Here is a 20,187-nt window from a genome sequence, read left to right as displayed (position 1 = left end):
ATAGAATCTAATCGGGTAGATTATCACATGTAATAAGGAAAGAGAGTATCTCATGAAAGTTTTGTTTAGTATTGCATACACGCATGCGTGTGTGTACTGGCATGTATTTTAAAATGCTTTTTTTTTAACTGAATCTGAAAAAAAAAATGAAAGAGTAGAGGGAGGCTGACATATAGGATTCACAGAAAATCATGAGACTTCTGTGCTTTTTTAATTCCAAGAAAACCAACCTGGCAAAACACGGTACCATCATTCATTCAGACTTAAGGACCCTTTATACACGGAGAGGACTCTCAGTAGATAATCCCAGGCCTCCCCTAATCTGGAAATGAAGGGCCCAGGGAAGCCTGAGGGTCCATGGCCAGTCTGTGGTCCCTGGACCCTGCCTCCATTTCCTGACGTTGCCGTATCAGCCTTGGCTTTCCTGAAGTCTCCCCATGCTTGTCCTGCTGTGGAGCTGTCCTACACCCGTCCCACCCCGTCCACTGAAATGAGCACAGAGTCTGAGCCGACTACAGTAACTGGAGCAAAATCAGGTCTATAAAAACTTAGAGACCTATCCTTTGAAATACGTTAGGCCTTGTGCTAAGTATTGTTAGACTTCACCCAATCTGCTGTTTTCTGGACTTTTGGGATGAGTGTTCTCTTTCTAAAACTTGTTCTATTCCTAATAGCTACACACACACACACACACACACACACACACACACGCACACACACACACACCTTCTTTTACAATCCCAGAGGACAGGTATCTGAGGTTAAGATGCAGGTGACCTCTCAGACACCAGCACCAGCGGGTGGCACCCTGTCACCTCAGGAGTCTGAGTCTTGTCTAAAATGCATACTCACAAACTGGCCATGTTTGGGTAGGAACCTGGAAGATAGGTCTCTGAATAAACAGGCCTAGACCACACTAAAAATTGAGACTGGGGCATTCTTCTAGAGTTTGTTTTATTTTTTTAATGTTATTTATTTTTGAGAGGGAGAGAGAGCACACGTGCACAGGGGAGGGGCAGATTCAGGGACACAGAGAGACAGAAGCGGGCTCCGCGCTCTGAGCTGTCAGCACAGAGCCCGATGCAGGGCTAGAACCCCTGAACTGCAAAATCATGACCTGAGCTGAAGTCGGATGCTTAACCCAGGCACCCCTGGAGTTTATTTTAAAGGAATGCTATTACAAAAAGACTCGTGACAAACTTACCTGCCTCTGAGGATCCAGGTTTCTGTTGTTGTAGGATTTTTTTAATCGAGAAGTTCCTGCTCAGGCCACCTGCCCTAACTTACCAGCTTCTGGCCCTGAGATTATAAGGTGCGCTCTTTGGAAGCCATCAGTACTTCCATCGCACTCGATCATGCACACTTCACTATGTGGCTGAGGTTTTTGAAGCTCTTCCATGCTAAGGATCAGAAAGGAAATAGTTACCTTAAGTGTACTTAATGCAGGGCTCAGGAGATTCCACTCCCAAAAGAACACGGGGAGAGGAGGAAATATTATTTAACTGTGAATTCATTTTGTTCTTCCAAACTCCCTAAATCTTCAGCAACTTTTAAAAGTCCAATTCTGTATTGAAGCTTGGATGCTATACATAGAGATTACCTGATCTAACATTACAGACAAGGAAAAGAAGAAGCAAGGCATTTAAATGACTTATCTGAACTCATTTAACTGGTTATCAGCAAAGCTATTGGACATAGTATTGATTTCCGATAGATAATTTGTTTTAGGAACATCAAATATAATCCATGGTTAAGCAGCACGCCGTGTGACAGGAGGGCTGCAAATTCACAAGCACTGACTTGGCATTGAACACTTAATTTAAAAGTCGGCATCAACTGGAAAGCCCCTAATGGAGTATATGGCTCAAGCTTCAAAAGGCTTAACCCCCACAATACACCGTGCTAATGAAAAGGGACATTGTTATCCAAACAGTTAGAGGCACACAGCACTGTTTCCTTGCTTCAGTGGCAAATGGGCAATTGTGGATACGGCAGTATGGCAGTATTTGCATCAGAAAGGGTATTTTCAAGAAGTGAAGATCACCTTAGGCCCATATAGTGTCTTGATCTCTTGCTGCACTGTTGACATGCAACGTTCATGATTTCAATTGCCACACGTGTTGCCATATTCTTCCCTTGGAGAAATGAGATGCCATACTTGGACTTCACTAGTAGAGTGTTTCTCAAACTTTATGTCAGCTGGAGGTCCTGTTAAAAATGTGGGTTTGGGGGTGCCTGGCTGGCTTAGTGGGTTAAGCATCCGACTTCAGCTCAGGTCATGATCTCACGGTTCATGAGTTTGAGCCCCACGTCAAAGCTCTGTGCTGACAGCTCGGAACTTGGATCCTACTTCAAATTCTGTGTCTCCCTCTCTCTCTGCCCCTCCCTTGTTCTCTCTCTCTCTCTCTGTCTCTCTCAAAAATAAATAAACATTAAAAAAATTTTTTTTGGAAACAATGTGGGTTTGGATCCAGTAGGTCTGGATAGGACCTGAGATTCTTTGTAACAGGTATCCAGCTCAGGGGGACACTGCTGCCCCACGGCCCACACCTTGAGTAACAAAGAAGTCGGAGGCTTGTATGTGAAGGTGAGTGGTGGAAAGATTATAGGGCTTAGAGACAAAACTATAGGTACCGCATTTCTGCTACTCATTAGACAAATAATTTTACAAAACCCTGATCCATTTGAGCAATGGTTATCCAATGAACAAGATGAGGTCCTACTGATGATACTTGTTCCAAACAACTGAGAAAATACATGGGCGAGTGGTTTTGAAAAGCCAGGCTGTGTAAATAGTTGTTGGCTGTGGAGTCCACCCTACTACGTACTCCATTCTGAACTTGTATGGGAAAATGCGGTTAGTAGTTAGAGAAAAGCTCCTCAGTAAAATTCAGAGAGTGAGTTTCTCTCCATCTGCACTTTGTAAGAGGTGGATGGAGAAACAGTGTCCTGCAGGATGCGGCTAATGTGTCGACAAGTCCAAGAACACCTTCAACCATCGCACGTCGTGTTTGGTCCCGTTGAGATTAAATGCAACGGTGACATTCCCAGGCTGCACTATGAAAACAGCCTGGCAGGAATGGCCATGCATGCTGTTTACTTTATTATAGATTCAGGACTCTGTGGGCTTTCCAGGCGACAGTGGGTCTTGAAAAACTGCCACTGTGGGCTATGCAAACACACAGTGTGCCCAGGCGAACCTCTGTTTGGTTAATGGGAATCTTGCAGCTGAGCAAACCCAAGGGCTCCGTTTGTCAGGTCTTCCTTCCCTTCCATGGCAAACACAGGCGGGAAAGCGAATTCCTTTGGGCTAATCCACAAGATGCCTCTGTCAGGTAAATAGTAGATTTGTGAAAAACTGTCTGTCCACTCCTGACCTATTTACATCACAGATGGCTCCCTGGTGCATTGTCAGCTGCCCGTGTATGATCATGTAAAGGAAAGATTTATCTGTGAGACAGGGGTCCCATTTCAACCCCGTCTCCTTCCCCATCCACCTCCTAACCCTGACTAAACACTGGGTTGTCATCTAAATAGAGACAATCAGTACACATCAACTTACAGTCCATCCTATTTAAATGGAGTGGGAACGACTTCACAGTAATAGCTTTCAACAGCCTCTATAACTAATGGAATGAGGCCATACTTTATTCCAAGTGTCCAGGTAACAAGTTTTTACTCACAAGAAAGTATCGTGGTGATACTCATATTCAGTATTTATTCTATAGAACCACATTAAGACTAAAAGCAAGAGTAATAATCTCCCTTAAATTAATAGAGAGATTTCCTCTAGCAAGCGCTTTACAAATATTTTCTCTTACAGGCTTATCAAGGATGAGAGTATCCACAGAGGTTTTCAAACCCTAGCTCCGCCTCTTTCTAGTTGTTTGATCTTGGGTCATTAACTTATTATATACTTCAGCCCCTTCATCTGTGAAATGGGGTAGCTCATAGAGTCATTGTGAGGCTTAAATAAGATACTGTACAGGTTCAGTGCTTAGCACAAGACTTGGTACATAGGAAAGCTAAAAAATGCTAATAATCCTTGCTATAATTGTCTTTATGCTAGCCTCCTGACATCACCATATTACCTATAGCCCAGCAGTACACACTTCTGCATCCAGGAACCTATAGGAGCAATCTTTAGGGTCTTATAGATGTCTAGGTTCTGTCAATATTGATGCTCATAATCTTGAAAGCTACCATTAATTGGGCAACATAGAACCTGTGTATCAATTACCAGGGCAAGCCTCAAATGTATTATATTCATATGCGGATGAGAAAACCAAGGTTTAGAGAAATATTCGCTGAGTTAATAGAATTAGGATTTGAACCTCTGGATGTCTAACCTTTGTGCTCCATGGTCTGACATGCTAATTATAATTAGCATGTGTACTATAGCCCAGGTGTCTCATACTTGCTTAGAGTCACTCATACCCAATGACTATACACTGCTGGAGTATTTGAGGGTGTTTTAGGGGAGGCACATTTCTCTTCTAAAAAACAGTAGAATTTGGAAAAAAAATTTTAATAAAAAACAGTAGAGTTTAGGCTGGTTACAACACTTACCTATATGCAAAAAAGCCCTTCTTTCTGGAAAGAGGGTTTCTAAAAGTCTCTCAGATATGCCTTGACTTGTAAGAAGGAAAGATCCACAAGCAGGTTTCATTTTGGCAGGAAAAAGTCTCTGCCATCTTCAAACATCACCCCGTGAGTTTTGCCTTCATCAAGACCCATAGTGGGATCTCAGAAGGCTCCCATGGCCCTCAGATCAGATCACCTCCACCTGCTCATCAATGCCCAAGGCCCTTCAAGGTGGTGCAAACCCATTCTGTCATGGTAGATTATGTCCAACACCAATACTGTTGGAAAAGCAGCAAAATGGCATGTCAGAGCGGCAGCATTTGTGAAATGAAATGAACCATGGCTTTTGAGTTCAGTAGACCTGTGTGTGCAGTCTAGGTTAGCACAGACAAATTTCCTTCACCTTCCCTAAGACTCTTTAAAATAAGTCTAATAATAACTATCTCATGGACCATTGCGAAGGTTGAATGAAACAACATTTCTAAAGCCCTAAATATTTAAAGCACTTTACAAATATGTGATAACAGTATACTAAATGTGATAACAGTAGCTACTGTTATTGCTAGTTACTTTCCAGAGAGTAAATTGGGATGAAACATGACCCTAGATACCTGTGAATGTGTGGCATGCTCTGGGGTGGAAGAGATAGGAAGTGGACAGAAGGATAACAACAGAGAGAGGTAGGCTTCTAAAAATAGTTCACCTTCCTCCTAGGACTGCTCAGGTAAGCCCTGTTCTGTATGGGTCTCAATGTTGATTGAGGACATGTTTGGGGTGTGCAGACCTGATCCTCCATTTGTAAAACACCAAGGAATATCAACCTGTTTAATGAATGGAAAGTTCATCTTGCTCAGCTTCTGAATTGACATTTTTTGGAAGTATTGGAAATAAGAAAACTTATTTTAAACCTAGATGATTTTAAAAGTAAATAGAATAAATGGGCCCCAGAAAGATGGTAGGAATGAGAAAGAAGTTCTTATAACTTGAAAGAGTGTGTGCTCTTCTTCCCTGCAGCCTGTGGAACCCAATAGGTGCTTAGTAAAGGGCCACTAGTTGAGCAATTAAACTGGTGGGTGACTCAAGGTTTTACTTAATAGTCAATGACGTAGAACACTGAATTTGGGGTTGTTCTCAGGCTTACTGTAAAGTTCCTTTCCCAGAATATATTTTTTAAACATGGTTAAAAAGGTTCTTCCTGGAGAAAAACACTCTAGATCATTCTTTGTTATTGATTTTTTGTTTTGTTTTGGTTTTTAGAGGAGATGGATCTGCTAATATCATGTTGGGACTCAGAAGAAGGTAATTTCTGATCGGAAGCTAGGAAGAGACCAATATAGAGAATATGTCTCCCTAATTACGAGTGTTTACAGTGGTGGGTACTGAGAGGGACAAGAGAAAAGAAAAGAAGGGCGCAGCAAGCACTGTGTTAAGACACTAAGTTTGCGTCTCAAAGTTTGACACCATAAGTATCACCTAGAAGACTTGTTAAAATTCAATTCCTAGGCACTATACTCCGAGCATTTGATTCAGTAGGTGTCAGGATGGGAGCCAAGAATTTGTACTATTAAAATGCTCCTTGGTGATGCTGATGCTATTTGTCTAAGGACCACACTTCAAGTGCACTGACAAAGATATTGGGCAGGTGTGTGGGAGGGAGTCTAGGTGATAACCATGACTGGATCTTACCAATGGGAGGGGTGTATTTTATTTAGTTTTGCTGAGACATATTTTGAAAATGACAAAGTCAGAAAACAAAGGAATTTATGTCCCTAAACCACCATGTGGAAGGCAGCCCCCTGAACCCCACTGTATATGATATGAGCAAAAGATACCACATGTTGTATTAAATTACTCATAAGTGGGGAGCACTTGTTAGCATGGCTAGCCTTTCTAACCTGGAAAATTGCTATTACAGCTAGAAAGTATTTAGATAAAAATTAATCTAATAGGAAAATACTAGCCTTGGAAAGATTATGTATGTGATTTCTATAAGAAAGAATTGTCAGGTAAAATACAAGATGCCCAGTTCAGTGTTAATTTCAGATAAACAGTGAATATTTTTCAGTATAATATTGTTTGGGATATACATGTACTAAAGAAGCATTCACTGTTTATCTGAAATTAACATTTAACTGGGCATCCTGTATTTTCTTTTGCTTAATGCAGCAACCTGAGTCTAATGGGACTTTGTAACAAAGACTTGAACCTGATTTCAATGACCAACCCAATTTCTTTTCCATTCATCTACCCAGAAAATCACTGGTACAGATATGTCAGGAGGCAAAAAACTCTCAGATTATTATTTTCTGTCTTCCAAACTTTGGGAGCCAAACTCACAAACCTGGAGAAGTCATTCTTCTAGCTCTTTTTCCCCAGGGAGAATTGTGGTTTGAATTTGGGATCTGGCCTATGGCCATATCTAACTGTGTTCTGTACTGCTCAGCCATAGTATTAATATCTAACAACTTTTCATGACCAGCAGAAGTAATTATAACTAGATAATCCCAGTGATAATATGATAGGGTCAGTTTAAAGGTTAGCTCTGAAATTTAAAAGTGCTATAAAAAATTCATTTGTTCTTGATGCTCATTTTCCACCAGAAATCACAGACCTCAATGGGGCTCAGGTCATCATTTCCATGGCAACCAGTTACCATATTCATTGTGGAATGAAGACTGTGACATAAATCTCCAAGAAAACCTCTGGTGTTTTAAGAATGTTTGCTTTCAGGCAAACAAACAAGCAAAAAATCAAAACAAATACTCGCAAAATGGGTGAATCTGAAACTGGATGGTTTTGAAAATATTTTCTATTTTTATGAGGCCACAATCACTAGGACAAATGAATTGCTTTATGAATCTCCAAGATCCCAGATTTTCTTCTACAGCAACCTGCACTCAGTAATAACAATTTAATTCGTTAAAAGGAAGGCAGTGTTAAAAAGGGAGGCATAATTTAACTTCCAGTCGGATGAGCGGAAGTTTGCAAGGACAAAAGAGTTGTTATCACACACGTTTCTTTTTTTCTTGCAGAACTTCTTGTATACATTTAAAATGTAAATGTTCTATGTTATTTTTAAAGGATTTTAAAAAGTACCAGGTTGTGCTTTAAATCGGGGGTTGGCAAAATGTTGTGTACTACCTGGTTGTTGTTTTTTTCATTTTCACAACGTAGCCACACCCATTTATTCCTGCATCCTTTATAGTTGCTTTTGCTCTGCAGAGCTGAAGAGTTATGACAGACCACAGGGCCCGCGAAACCAAAAATATTTACCATCTGGCCCTTTAAAGAAAAAGTTTGCCTTCTTTAGGTCCCACAGGATGTGTTGCAGGACACTCTGCTCTTTAAAGTCATTTCACTTCAACATTAAGGCCTGTGTTCTTAAGTATGTGTTAGAAGCCATGACAAAATGCCCCCAAAATGTTGTTTGGAGCCTCCTGACATTGCAGAAACCAGACGACACAATCAAATTCTGTTAAGAACTCCTGAGCTAAAGTGGAGAAAGGACTTCTCTCAGTAGGATTCTGAAAATAGATGATTAATTCTGAAATCAAAGGTGTGGGAGCCACCAAGGGAGACTGGAAAGAGACGAAGGTGATAAATGGAGAAATAGAACACAGGACTGGAGTGAACCTCCGGGCAACAGTTCACCACTTGCAATGAATCCACAGACATCCCCTTCACCAAAGCAAGTTTCAGGGTTGAGCCTGATGTCAAACAGTAGGGACGTGATGGGAGGAAGTGCAAAATCACCTTGCAAAGGCACCATAGGAAAAGTGGAGAAGAAACGAGGCTAGGGACTGACTCTTCCAATCCGACACAACTTGTTTTGCTGAAGAATTCCGTAGATATATGTCTTGCTCAGCTCTCTCCTATAGAAGCTCTTACAGCTAGGCATGTCCACTCTCTTCCACCTACCTCTCTTTCTACTGATCAACTGAGGATCTAATTTGTGAGAAATACTCTGCTCGTTCACTGGGAGATGGGTATTTCCATCGAACTCGTCCTAACCGGATGAGGTTAGCAAATCAATGTTTATAGAATAAGAATTGTTTGACTCAGTGCCAGCAAACTTGAAAAAATTGTCAGATTTAAAATTTCCTTGACTTTATTTGTTTTTAAGTCTGAACCTAAAAGCCTTATAAATTTTGACTTTATTCCACCTTTTGGCAAAGCTGTAGGAATTGTAAAAGTAAATCACATGCCTCTCTCTCACACCTACATTCCTGCATTATGAGGTTTACACAGATTGATACACGAGTGGAAGCTACCGTAGAAAGCATTTCAGGTTTGAAATGGTGTCTCTTCACCTGGGCTGTTCTACATAGTTGTGAAAATGCCACGTTACATGTGGAGGTAGGGAGGAGAGGAGAAAGGAGTGGGGGAGGGGGCAAAAAAGGCAGCCCTTCACTTAGCTTGGGTGAAAATGCTCATTTTTACATGCTTGCTGGTCAGTGGCAATCTTACAGTCATAATTTACTGTGGGACTCCTGCTGGCCTGGCCAAGTGCCAAATGACTACAAAATTATGTAGTTATCTTATCAATTTATCTCTACTTTGTGCAGTCCCTTTCCATCAGCTGCCAGGCTGCATTGATTCTCATTTGGAATCAAACCAAAGGCAATCATCTGTCTGTGGGGTTTGTCCAAGTTTTTGCCCTTTCTTGAGCTGAGAGCTCTGTGGTCTAAATTGCAAGTATCCTGCCTGCCCTGCTAGGAGGCATGACACGGCCCAGCAGCCTCTGCGTAGAACAAAGGGCAGGAAGCTGCTTGAGTGACCCTGGCAAAGTGAACCTGAACACCGAGAAGCCAGGCTAGATGATTCCTCTGCACGCTGTCAAGGAAAATGAGCCTTTTGTTGTCATTTTAAATGACTCATGTAGTTCAAGTTCAATAAGCCTTACACTGTCCCTGTGGAACCACAGTATTCCATGATGTTATTGGCCCTGCAGCTGAAATTTAATCAATTTAACTCTCTATTCTTGAATGGCGCTCTGGCAAAAAAAAAATATTGCTGTCCAAGTGAGTAGCAGGTAAGGACCTCGCTGGATGCTAACATGAGATCTCCTTGAGGTTGAAGTAGAATTAACTTTTTGTTTCTTCCCCACCATTCCTCTTACCCCAATCTCTGAGATTCAACTGCTGAGGCTGACTGACTACATACTGGAGGCAAATAAAGTTGGATTCCCTTAGTTCTTCATTAATTCAATAGATCCAACTCTTCTGTGTGTGGTGAGGGATGAAATGAACCTGGTGTTGTGGACCTTACCTCTGGGGAGCTCCGAGTCTCCTAAGGGAGGTTAAATACATACACATAGAAGAAAACCAAAACTTCAGAGGCTGTCCACGTGAAAACAAATACATACTCTGGGAAATAACTTTTGGGAAGAGTTGCTATGTCAATGTTTTTCACATACTCTACATTCTGTGACAATGTTTTCTAAGTGTCATTTTGGGGGGAGGGGCTGGGTGGCTTAATTATTGGTTAAGTGTCTGACTTCGGCTCAAGTCATGATCTTACAGTACATGAGTTCGAGCCCTGCCTCAGGATGTGTGCTGACAGCTCAGAGCCTGGAGGCTGCTCTGGATTCTGTGACTCCCTCTCTCTCTGCCCCTCCCCTGCTCATGCTCTGACTTTCTCTGTCTCTCAGAAAACATAAGCATGAAAAAAATATAAATATTGTAAGAAATCCCTGGATACAAAATAGATAAAAATAGCTTTCCCTGAGCTATCTTTAAGCTTTCCCTTCCAAGTGGGAATTATTGAGGCACCCCACTTCCAGAGTCCAGTACCATTTTGTTACACTCTAGTGGTTAGAATCCACAACTGTCATGACTACATTATGAGTTCTGGGAAGGCCAGCATTGTCACTTAACCTGTATTCCTATGGCAGGGATAGAGCAAACAGGAGGCAAATGACACACACCAACATCGGGAACAGACATCGCTTACCGACCCCAAAACTTATTTAGTTAGCTTGCAAACCCTCATCCCACTGCTCCAGGTGGCCATAACCAACCTACTGCATTGGCAAAGGAGAATAAATGGACTTGCTTTTCCTGTCCTATCATGGAACACAGTTCTGGAAAGTGGTAGGTGCCCAGCAAATGTTAGATGAAGTGATTTTTTTTAATGTTTATTTTATTTTTGAGAGAGAGACAAAGCATGAGCAGGAGAGGAGCAGAGAGAGAGAAAGAGACACAGAATCCGAAGCAGGCTCCAGGCTCTGAGCTGTCAGCACAGAGCCCAGCGCAGGGCTCGAACTCATGAACTGTGAGATCATGACCTGAATCAAAGTTGGATACTTAACCGACAGCCACCCTGGCACCCCCAGATGAAGTGATTTTTAAATAATATATCTTTTATTCATCGAACGTTAAGTAAAATAGAGCCAAATTTTACAAAGGATCCAATGTGGTAAGATACAGACACAAAATATTTCTATGTCTCTACACTTCCTCTGCCCCCGAGACCTTCCATATCCTTCAGATCATTTCCCCTAATGCTGAGAATTGGAATCATCTGGCTGCATGTGAAGGAAAACTGCATAGAGATAGATGTTTGTCCACATACATGCTCCTAGCAGCCATTATGAGAGTTCTTTGCACAGCTATAATCATGCACAACATTTTTTTCTCCACTATCAATTCCAAAACCCTGTAAAAAAAAAACAAAAAAAACAAAAAAAACAGAGCAATGGGTTTCTAACTGCTTTTGGATAACAAAGAACCAACAGTTGGATATTCATATTACTCTTTAGTTGTAAATGCTAGCTAAGAGCTCTGACACCCACCAATAGCAATAGTGATTTATTGAGCAAGTATTAAGTGCCAGGCAATTTGCAATATTTTTAGTGAATGAATAAAAGAAAGTATACATTATACCAAGCTGTGTATCTGGTCCTTTTTGAAAAGAACTCATAATCAAATATGGAAAACATGATTAAATATTTAATGTTTGTAATGTACTTTTCTACATCTTTTCCCTTAATTCGTGCTACTCTCTTTCTTGGTCTTAATTGCCTTTACTCACTTCCCTTACCCACCTGGCATAATGGTTTTCATTCATTGAGGCATAATTCAATGTTATCTTCTTATGGAATCTTTCAAACCCATGCCTACTAGCAAAATTTGATGTCATCTCATTTGTTCCCTTAGTATTTCAATTATTGCAATTATTGCACAGGGTACCTCTAAATATGGTTAATAATTTATGTTTCCTTTCCCCAGTCACGTCCTTCAGGGTGGGAACTACCTTTTTCTCCATTTTTTTTTTTTATTCCTAGCATTGAGAGCTGGCACATATTATGCCATAGTCTGGGTTTCCCAGAAATCCAAGCCTATGGCAGTGGCTTATATACAGTTTTATTGGAAGATGAAACTTCAAGGAGCAGGAGGGAAAGGCATGATGGGACATTGGAAAGAAAAAAATTGTTATGGAGCTAGCTTACTACTTGCTATCAAATGTGAAAGATCGCTGGGTGTCACAAGACAGTCTTTTGGGAGGTCATCTGAATGATAGTTTGTAGGACAATCTTTCCTTGAGGAAAGGATGGAAAATTTATTTATTAGTTTTTGACTTCCAATGGTGTGTTTTGCCCCCTATGGCCCGAAGTGGCTCGCCCTTCTGGATTTTGCAAGTGTGAAAGCCAATTGAATTCCTAAAGTATTTAATGTCTGAGCATCCGTCAGGAAAAACCCAGCACAGAAGAGGAGGCTAAACATGGGTAAGAGATGGAGCAGTGGAAGGTCCTACTTTCTGGAGTGTGTCTGAAATCACACAGAGCTGTTCTACACAGCAGTGGCTGGACCAGGGAACAAGGACATAGAAGGTCTGAAATGTCTCATAAGTGATCTATGATTCATAGCATGTAAGTAATGATATTTACAATTTGAGTATAAGGTAGCCCATGGTGACAGTGATAGTGGAAGTAGACATAATGTTTCATGGGAACAATTTGCACTGCAGAAAGGGCTCACGGCAGGGCATTTCAGGCAGAAGAAATTTCATAAGAAACGTTACGTGGAAAAGGCATGTAGGGAAGGAAGTGGAGGGAAACTCATTGAACTTGGATTATAGCATGATTATAAGAGGGAATGAGGTTTAGAATGCTTATTAAAGTCCTTGAATTAATTCATCTGGCAAATATTTTACTGAGTACCTACTATATGACAAGCCCTGGAGAAACAGTCATAGACAACTCCTACGCTAAAGGGCTTGTATTTAATTCAGGGGAGGAAAGAGCCAGAGGAGTTTTTCTTTCAAGCTAGAAGATTAAAACCCGCATGCCATAAGGCACAAAGCGGTGAAATGGTAATGCTCTTCCCTGAGCTTCACCTGAAGAAGAAATAGTAATCAGTTGCCCAGAAAGTTCTATGCAGAGGGATACTTATTTTCAAATCAGATGTTAATCTGGAAGTGACTGCTCTTGTCACGGAGTCTATATTACACTTCTACTCTCTACTGCCTGGCAGGAAGCACTCTTTGCTGCAGGTAAACGGATACAAGGCGGATAACTTCACTTAGCAAGTGAGCTGTACAAACAATAGCAGACAACATTTGAAATAAGGGTGAACATTTAAAAAGATCGCCTGCCTTTGGCAAAGAGTATTGAAGATATAATCTTCCGTATTAGCACATTGTTACATAAAAAGGCATGTATTTAAAATAAACTTTGAGCAAATCCAAACATAAACACTAAGGTTCTTCAATACATTCAATACTGACCATAAACCAAGAGCCAATGCATTGCAGACCAGACAGAATGAGATGAAAATAATATAGATTACAGTGAAAGAAAAGCAGCCCATAGAGAAGGAAGAAGGCAACTGGACCAGGATACCTAAATAACACTTACAATTCAACAATTAAAAGAACAGCTAACCCAATTTAAAAGTGGGAAGGATTTGAATAGACGTTTCTCCATGGAAAATATATTAATGGCCAAGAAATACAGGGAAAGACAGTCAGCTGCGTTAGTCATTAGGGAAATGCAAATCAAAAGCACAGTGAGATTATTATAAAGGTAATAACAAAAATGGAAAATTACAAGGGTTGGTGAGGATGTGAAGAAATCGGCATGCTCATATGTTGCTGGTGAGAAAATAAAATGATAGTCATTTTGGAGAACACTTGGGTAGCCCCTCTAAATGCAAAATGTAGAGTTATCATAAGCTTCCATATTTCCACCCTCAGGTGTCCAAAAGAACTGAAGTCATACATCCACAGAAAAACCTGGACACACATGTTCATGGCAGCATTAATCATGGTAGCCAAAGGGTAGAAATCAGAAAAGTAAAAAAGTGGTAACTGATAAACTCTAACCATACAACAAGATAGTATTCAGCCATCAAGAGGAAGGAAGCTTTGATTCACGTTACAACATAGGTGAAACTTGAAAATGTGTTAAGTGAATAAAGCCAGATACCAAAGGACAAATACTGTATGATCATATATTCATGAAACGTCCAGAATGGGCAAACCCAAAGATGGCCGTTGGAGGTAGAGTGTGCACACACTGAAATGCATGGCCAGAGGGGGATGGGAAGAGCAAAACAGCATTGACGGATAATAGGCCTTCTGTCCACCTATACATTTGAAAACTCCTGCCTCCATGTGTTTATATCTCTTTGGTAGGTTATCTATAATGATCTATTTTTCAAAACTCAGTAAACTTTTCAGAGTGAGAATGGATGTCATCAATAATCAGGTATGGAAAAGAACCTAAGGCTGTATTCAGTAGTGGTCATCATTGCACGGTTTCTTCTTAAGTCTCTGACTTAGTTCTGCAGGCACCTGTAGGCAGGCTGTGCATTGCACAAGCCCAAGGAGTGCCATTCATTTAAGGCATCACAAAGCCATAGACTTATTAATGAAATTTCCTAGTACATGGCAGTAAAGTACTTATTTAAATAAAATTAGTATACAATTGAGTCTTGAGCAACGCAGGGAATCAGGAGTACCGGCCACCTCCACGCAGTCAAAAATCCTTGAATAACTTTGACACTCCCCAGACTTAACTACTAGTAGCCTTACTGAAGCTTAGTCCTCTCCGGTTCTTGTCCATTTTCAACATCTATCATGAATATAATCAACTCTTAGTGGAAAGTGAGGTCTGATGCTTGAAGGACTGATATCGTGAAGTGAATTTTGAGTTCCCAGATGAGGATTCATAAACAATATAAAGCTATTTCTAAAGGTGCCTGGTGATAATTATGTTCAGAGATACTGAACGTTTGCTATTGGAATTTGTTTATTTTAAATTGTGAAATAAGTGGACACATTTCCCAGAACTCCTTCGACATTAACAGTGAGAATGCTTTGGTGGTTTTAAATTATCTTTATACTTGACAGTGCCAAAGCCACTTCCTGAACATGATATCAGATTGTTGTTGACCCTTAGGTCCATCCGTTTGTACTAAAATTATCAAATTTCTAACTTAAATAAACTTGAGAATGTTTTCTATTCACTTATTCTAATGAATTCCTTCTTTAAAAAAAATTTTTTTTTTTCTGAGAGAGAGACAGCATGAGTAGGGGAGGGTCAGAGAGAGGGAGATACAGAATCTGAAGCAGGCTCCAGGCTGCGAGCTGTCAGCACAGAGCCCTATGCGGGGCTCAAATCCACAAACCGTGAGATCACGACCTGAGCCGAAGTCGGATGCTTACCCGATTGAACCACCCAGGTGCCCCGTGAATTCCTTCTTATAACAGAAATATGGCAAGTCACTTAGGGATAGATACATTAAAATGAGTAGTGGTTATTAAGGAAACCCCTTTTGAATGGTTTATTATTTTTTTTTTCTAGTACCTTAATTCATTCATCAAATATCTACTGGTCTCTTACTAAGTGCCAGGCTCCATTTTTGTTTTCTTGTATTTGTTTTATTTAAAATTAATAACTGAGCAGATAAAATGTTGGCTCTATCATCAAGTTGCTTTATTTTCCTTCATCTTCTTGATACCAATATTATGCTATTTTTTCATGATGATTTCATCATACAAAGTATTTTAGCCTGGTTGGTTTTGTTTTGTTTTGTTTTGGGTTTTGGTCAAGTAACTCCATTAATTAAATTAGCCAAATCAGACCCAAGATGAGATTTTTAAAATTCTAAGTAAAAACATATTACACTGGGATAGCTACGAAGACACTCCTTCCTATAAATACTCCTGTGACTTCATGTATACAAGTTTGCAATAAAAAATCTGATGAGGAAAACTGAAGACTTGTAAATTCTCCATCTAGTGCACCACAATATTTTAGCGTTCAAAACACTAAGCCCTCAGAGAGGTAGGGGGCGGGGCTTGGACACTTAAAAAGTATCCATAGTAGATATGAAAGGACACCAGCTCCCTTATCCCTCCCTCCACCACGTGCCTGAGGGGGACTGGATGGATCCTGCTTAGGGTGTCTCTACCCACCTCAGAACAAGATCAAGTTAAAACACATCGCATAATACACACTGCATTAATCACTTAGAACAGCAGGTCTTAACTGGGGGCCTGTAGATAGAATTCAGGGGTGTCTGTTAACTTGGCTGGAAGAAAATTATATCTTTATTTTTGCTAACCTCAAACTGATATTTAGTACTTCCTTTAATTATAAGTGCTAGTAAGAAGTCACAGTAGTATTTGCAGTATCCTTGACTTTGTCACAGGTAGTTTTATATTACAATTGTTGCAGATATCCCCAAGGTTAGTTGATATTTATTGCTACTTCAGTATTATGAGAGGATTAACCCTGTCTCTCAATTCAATGGATGAATATAAAAGTTATATATATATATTACTATATTTCACATTTCCCCCTCTCAGTTTTATCGAGGTATAATTGACAAATAAAATTGTAAGATATTTAAAGTGTAAAATAAGATGATAATATGTATATATTGTGAAATTAGATTAATTAACTAAATTAATTAACACATTCCCCACCTCACATATTTACTTTTGTGTGTGTGTGTGTGTGTGTGTATGTGTGTGTGAACATTTAAGTTCTACCTCAGCTAATCTCAACTATACAATTCAGGTTTATTAACTATAGTCACCATGTTATACATTAGATCCTTATACCTTGTTCATCTTATAACTGATCATTTGTACCCATTTCTCAAGCTCTCCCTATTTCTCCCACTCCTCAGCCCCTGACAACCACTGCTCTACTCTATTTCTATGAGCTAGACTTTGAGTCTGCCTAGACTGTGAGTACTACTATGCAGTACTTGACTTTCTCTGTCTGACTTATTTCACTTAACATAATGCTGTCTGAGTTTATAGCTTATAAGAGTCTAGTTTTGTTCTTTTGCATAAAGCTGTCCAGTTTCCCAACATCATTTATTAAAAAGAATCTTCTTTCCGCATTGGGTATTCTTGGCTCCTTTGTCATAAATTAATTGACTCAGCTTATTTCTAGGCTCTCTCTTCTGTTCCATTGATCTGGGTGTCTGTTTTTATGCCAGTACCATACTGTTTTGATTATTGTAGTTTTGTAATATAGTTTGAAATCAAAGAGTGTAATGCCCCATCTTTGTTCTTTCTTAAGACTGCTTTAGCTAGTTGAAGTCTTTTGTGTCTCCATAAAATTTTAGGATTATTTACCTTATTTCTGTGAAAAATATCATTTTGATAGGGATTGCACTGAACCTGTAGGTTGCATGGATCGTATGGATATTTCAACAGTACTTATTCCTCCAATCCATGAACACAAAATATCTTTCCATTTATTTGTATCTTCTTCAATATTTTTCCTCAGTGTCTTATAGTTTTCACTGAATAGATCTTTCACCACATTGCTTGAATTTATTCATAAATACTTAATTTTTGATGCTATTATACATGGGATTGTTTTCTTCATTTCTATTTCTGATAGTTCCTTGTCGATGTACAGGAATGCAACTAATTTTTATATATTTATTGTGTAACCATTTTTTGTGGAATATTTAGGGTTTTCTTATATAATATCATGTTATTTGCAAGGAGGCAATTTTGTTTCTTCCTTTCTGATTTGGATGCCTTTTATTTACATTTCTTGCCTAATTGGTCTTCCTAGAACTTCCAGTATTATTTTGAAAGAAAGTGCTAAGAGTGGGCACTTGTTTTACTCCTGATCTTACAGGAAAAACTTAGGGTTTCACTACTGAGTATGATAGCTATGGGCTCACCATAAATGGCCTTTAATATGTTGAGGTACATTTCCTCTATAACCAGTTTGTTGAGCATTTTTATCAAGAAAACATGTAGAATTTTGTCAGATGCCTTTGCTGCCTCTACTAAGATGATCATGTGATTTTATCCTTCATCTTTTTACTGTGATGTATCACATTTATGGATTTGCATGTGTTGAACCATCCTAGAATAGAATCATCCTTAGAATAAATCTCACTGTTCATGGTGTAGGAACCTTTTAATATTCTGTTGAGTTTAGTTTGCTACTATTTTGTGGAGTGTTTTGGCCTGTAACTTTCTCTTTTTGGAGTGTCCTTGTCTGACGTTGGTATTAGAATAATGCTGGCCTTGTAAAATGAGTTCGAGAGTGCTCTGTCACTTTGCCTTTCTCAGAAGAGTTTGAGAAAGATTGGTATTAGTTCTTTTTACAATGTTTGGTAGAATTCATGTCTCATTTCCTCTTACTACCGTTTTAATAATTGTACCTCAGTAGTTGGTTTTCTTTGTCATGTGTGTTTTATTTTTATTACTTAAAAGCTACTCTTTAGAAGAATTCATGGGCCTTACCAAACTGTTGAAGAGGTCCATGCGTACTAAAAAATAGTTTAAAAAACAATTTAATAAATATCTCTGCCTTAGAATAAGACAGAAACCAAAACCAAAAGGTTAGAAGTCTAAAAGGAAAAGACCACTTGGCTACTTTGGTCCAAATGCCTACCATGCAGGGGTGCCTGGGTGGCTCAGTTGGTTAAGAGTCCAACTTTGGCTCAAGTCATGATCTCATGGTTTGTTGGTTCGAGCCCCGCATCTGTGCTGACGGCTAGCTCAGAGCCTGGAGCCTGCTTCAGATTCTGTATCTCCCTCTCTCTCTGACCCTTCCCTACTCATGCTGTCTCTCTCTCTCAGAAATAAATATAACATTAAAAATTTAAAAAAAAAACACCACAAATGCCTACCATGCAAACCTCCCATGCGATTCTTCAACGGACTGTGTGGGAATCACTTGGATAAGCCTGTTAAAATGCTGATTCTGAGTGCCTAGAAACTTGCATTTCTAAGCTCCCAGGGAAGCTGATCTGCTGATCTATAGATCATTCTGAGTAGTGAGACTAAGTTTTAGCAAACTTTATCTTTTTCTCTTTTAAAATGTTTATCCGTTCTTTTCTTTCACTCCCCTGGTTCTGTGGTACAGATGGTATTTGTAAATGCTGCTAAAAGTTTATGTCATCAGATTTTACAAATGGTGTTTCCTGACTGGCTAGCCAGATTACAGGCATTTTTCATCCTCAAAAGAGCAAATATTGGTAAGAAGCTTTAATAAAAAAACTGTACCTCTGGCCCAAATAATTAACATGAGGATTGTTAACACCCTCTTCCTATGGGAAGGGACTAGTCCAGTGGGTTTTCCTGGTAAGGAATTTCAACAAGAATATAAGGCCGGGGTTGTGTAGCAAAATGGGTTTTTAAATCAAACTGGATAACCACGTCCCTCCCCCACCTTTAGGAAGGTCACAGGATCACAATAGAAGCTTTAAAAAATGTTCTGTGTATTGTTCCCAGATTAGCTAAGCATTGACTTGATGAGGCACATAGGTTTTATGTTTCCACATTTCCTATCATTGGAAACTTTTGTGGAGAGGAAAGATCATTATCAAGGCAATCGACCATTGTCACAGGTTAGTGGTCCCTTGTGGCTTTTTCTAAACCTGTCCCTAAGGCTTTGGCTTCCCAAAGAAAATTGGGAAACATCTGGTCTACCCAACCCAATCTCCCTGTGTAGCATTCACAATTACACTCACTCTTGGCCTCAGCTAATCACTAATCTGTTCATGCAGCAGTCCGGGAAAAATGGGTCCTGGGGTTCCTCTTCCAAACCAATCTCTGGATGTCTCACTTCTCTGATTGTTCATTAATGCTTTCCCAACTCACTCAGCAGTCCAGTGTCATAGGTAGAAGCATTTTGCCTCAAGCACACAATACCAGGTGGATTCAGAGTTGAAAACAAGATGGAATTAAACGTCAGAAATTTAGCCATGGCCTGGGAAAGGGTGACCTTTTTCAAGGATTCACACGAATCATCAGCAACTCCTTCTTTCATTCATCCGTATCTTTAGTAACTCAAATATTTGTTACCACCCCCTCAGCCCAAACGTCATGTCCTGCCACCCTCCATGTGAGTCCAAAGTCCTCTCTGTTATATTCTCTGATTGTGCTAGAACCCTGCTTAAATCTTTCATGGTCCTCCGTGGCCTCCATGAGTACTTAAAGGCTCTCCCTTAATGGGGCATCTAAGACCCTTGGTAATCCAACCTTTCTTACCATTTCTTCTGCTCTACAACTCCAGTCAATCCAAACTGCTCACAGTTCCCCAGATGCCAAGTGTTCTTATGATCATTTATATCTTTGTCCAGGCTGTTCCCTTTGCCTGGAATGTCACCC

The sequence above is a fragment of the Crocuta crocuta genome, unplaced genomic scaffold (genome assembly GCF_008692635.1).
Source record: "Crocuta crocuta isolate KB4526 unplaced genomic scaffold, BGI_CrCroc_1.0 scaffold253, whole genome shotgun sequence".
NCBI classification, from domain to species: domain Eukaryota; kingdom Metazoa; phylum Chordata; class Mammalia; order Carnivora; family Hyaenidae; genus Crocuta; species Crocuta crocuta.
Note: the sequence above shows the minus strand (reverse complement) of the source record.